The sequence below is a fragment of the Microtus ochrogaster genome, chromosome 15, assembly GCF_000317375.1.
Source record: "Microtus ochrogaster isolate Prairie Vole_2 chromosome 15, MicOch1.0, whole genome shotgun sequence".
NCBI classification, from domain to species: domain Eukaryota; kingdom Metazoa; phylum Chordata; class Mammalia; order Rodentia; family Cricetidae; genus Microtus; species Microtus ochrogaster.
The window spans coordinates 21493277-21496443 of record NC_022017.1 but is presented as its reverse complement, the minus strand read 5'-3'; positions in this window follow the sequence as shown (position 1 = coordinate 21496443).

Here is a 3167-nt window from a genome sequence, read left to right as displayed (position 1 = left end):
AACAGCTGTGGAGCCTGTATGGGATTGAATTAGGCCCTCTGCATGTGGGAGACAGTTGTGTAGCCTGATTTATTTGAGGGGCCCCAGGATCTATCCCTGGTGCATAAGATGGCTTTTTGTAGCCCATTCCCTGTGGGTGGGATGCCTTGCTCTGCCTTGATGCAGGGGGGAGAGGCTTGGTTCTGCCTCAGTTTAATGAGCTTGGCCTTGTTGACTCCCCATGGGAAGCCTTATCCTTTCTGAGGAGTGGATGTAGGATGGCCTGGGGGGGGGGAAGACAGGGATGGGGTGAAAGGGAGAACTGTGGTTGGAATGTAAAGTGAATAAAAAAATTAATATTTCATATTCATTTAACCTTTTTATTTACTGTTTTTCCCTTAATATCATGGGGCATAGGTGTTTGATCATTGAAATTAGTCATTAAAAAAGTAAGTGTTTTTTTCTAAAAGTACTAATAGAGCATAAAGGAATAGTAAAAAGCAATTTTTAAGTCTGTTATAACAGTGTGGTAATTTCAAATGTTTTTTTTTTTCTTTCAAATCTGTTTATGAGCTTACTTATCACAGTAGGAGTCCTGTTAGCTCTGGGAAAAGGCAAGATCTTATTTTTACATTTAGAACATTTAGAGGCCTTACAGGAACTTTTCATAAGTCAACAAAACAAATAAGATGGCAGCAATCTGTTTACTATCTGGTTCCTGGCAGGCAACTTAAATGTGTTTCCCCGGACTCCAAAGCAACAACAACAACATGCCAAACGCTGAAGGATTTCACAGGACTTAATGCACCTTGCTCTTGTTTCTGTTTTGCAGTTGTTTTCCATTTCCTGCCAATTCTCAGGATCTCAAACCCTTCTCCAGAAAGCAGGAACTAGTCTCAGTACTAGTGCCTAAACTTTGAGCCAAGTCACCCTCATCATTTTGACCTCTCTTAAATTCAACAAATGATTAAGTAAAGAGATGCAATGTTTTCAGACACTTTCCGAATTCTCCAAGTTTTTGGATTCTAATGGGTCATGAATCAGTGTGTTCTCCAAGCTTACACACTATTTGTCCAAACCTAGATTGATTTGCATTTTGAGTAGATGAGCATCCTTCAAGCCCCACGTTAGCACTGCTTTCCAGGGCCAGTGCAGCCATAGGTACCACAGGGACCTCCTGGGAAGGCAGTAATACTAGACAGAGACAAAAGACTCTGGGGTCACTTCAAGAATGAATAACTCCAGTCCGAAGAGCAGTCAGGGTTCCCTGCCCTGGGGAGGGGGAGGGAAAAGGAAGGAGGGGAGGAGGCGGAAATTTTTAATAAAAAAAGGTTTCCATAATAAAATATATAAATTCAAAAAAAAGAATGAATAACTCTTATTTTTTCTAATGTTGCTTGTGTACTGTTTAGCTAGACACCAGAGACAGCATTAAAGCAGAACTTGATCAAGCAGTATCTTTGATTACCTTGTCTGAATTCTTCTTTTTGTGCCTCCTGCCCTTGTGGCCTCACTTTATACTGTAAGACATTCCTCCTATGCCTTATTTCATTCCTACAGTTTCCCACAGTTAGGGGGGGGGGGCAAGAAACCCAGAAACCTGAGAGCTGTTCCTACTGTTGGATTCTGAGCTGGTTAGTGTTTTTGTCAATTTGAGATCAACTGTAGTCGCCTGGGAATACTCTGCCTGACTGGCCCAGATGTAAGTCTGTGAGAAAATTTTCTTTGTTATGGTTGATGTGTAAGAGCTAAGCCCTCTGTGAGATGCAGCTCTGTTCAGATGGTTCTGATTATATGAAAAAGCAGGTTGAACAAGTCAGTAAGTAGTATTCCTCCACGATTTCTGCTTCAGTTCCTACCTCCAGGTTCCGGCCTTGAGTTCTCTCCTTGATGGATGTGACCTGAGGTATGGAAATCAAATTAAATTCTTTCCCAAGTTCTTATGGTCTTGGTGTTTATCACAGCACTAGGAAACAAACTAGAAAGGGCCCTTACCTTCAGAGGTGGACACAGTGGTCATGGTGTCCAGGATTAAGGTGAACTGGTAGTGCAGGTGCTAACGCCAAGAGATGTAGACAGATCCAGCTCACATCTGGAGGGCCGTAGCCTCTATAAGATGTTTACTTTTTTAATCTATTACACTTATTTGTTTATTTTGTTTCTGTAGAGTATGTGTGCGTGCAAATGCTACTGCGTGTATATGGAGGTCGGACGACCAGCTGGAGGAGTCAGTTGCCTCCTTCCACTGCTACAATCCAGTGGTCTTGATCAGGGTTGCTTTCTCTGCCAGTTAAATAATTAAAAGTCAGGGGGAAAAATCTCAAGCATGACAGATAGGAAAGGAGAAACCTTAAACGCCACAAACAGAGCAGTAGAAACCCTGACTAAGACACCATTCTAACATCCCCTAGTTCTTAGAGTCTTCCCACCCCCACTAATGTTTAGGGAGGACAGAGAGATTAAGCAGGCACACAAGTATAGTCTTCTCACCCCAGAGGCAGGTTCTAGATTAGTATTTTTAAGGATACAGTCTGTAAGGCACTTCATGAATGCTTCTGGGTGATTTCTTGGATCTGATCCTGTCTTGAGAGATACCCTGCATCAGAAAGGCAAGGAAGCGGAGCACCAGATCAAGGAGTAGTCAAGGTAATTCTACTTAGGGTTGATAGAAGAGGCTACCTTATTTCCCGAAGGGTGTAGTAGGGATCCTTGATATGGAGAGTCGGCAAAAGCCAGTGCCAAAGCCTAGATGTGGGTTTTTCATTCCATCCTGATAGAGGAACCAATGGCATAACTGTTCAGAGGAGACAGGATGCAGGAGTGTAAGGTGTGCTGCGATGCCTTGGTCTATTGCCTCACTATCAGCAAAAAAGTCATTTTACAATCTGGGAATGGTCAGAGAGGGAGAAAGGAATACGAGCATGAAGAATACCCATGATTGTTATAACCTCGTTAAGGATAGCTTCCTGTTTAAACAGGAAGGTCTGTAGAAACCTGAGAATTGAATGCTGTTTTTGTAATAATATATTTGATTAATTCTTTGAGAATTTTATAGAATATATTTTGATCATATTCATACCAGTTCATCCTACCAGCTCACACAGATCCAGCCCCCATTGTCCTCTCTCCTTCCTTTTAATTTTTAATATTGATGCAAAAACACTCAATAAAATACTGGTAAATAAAAT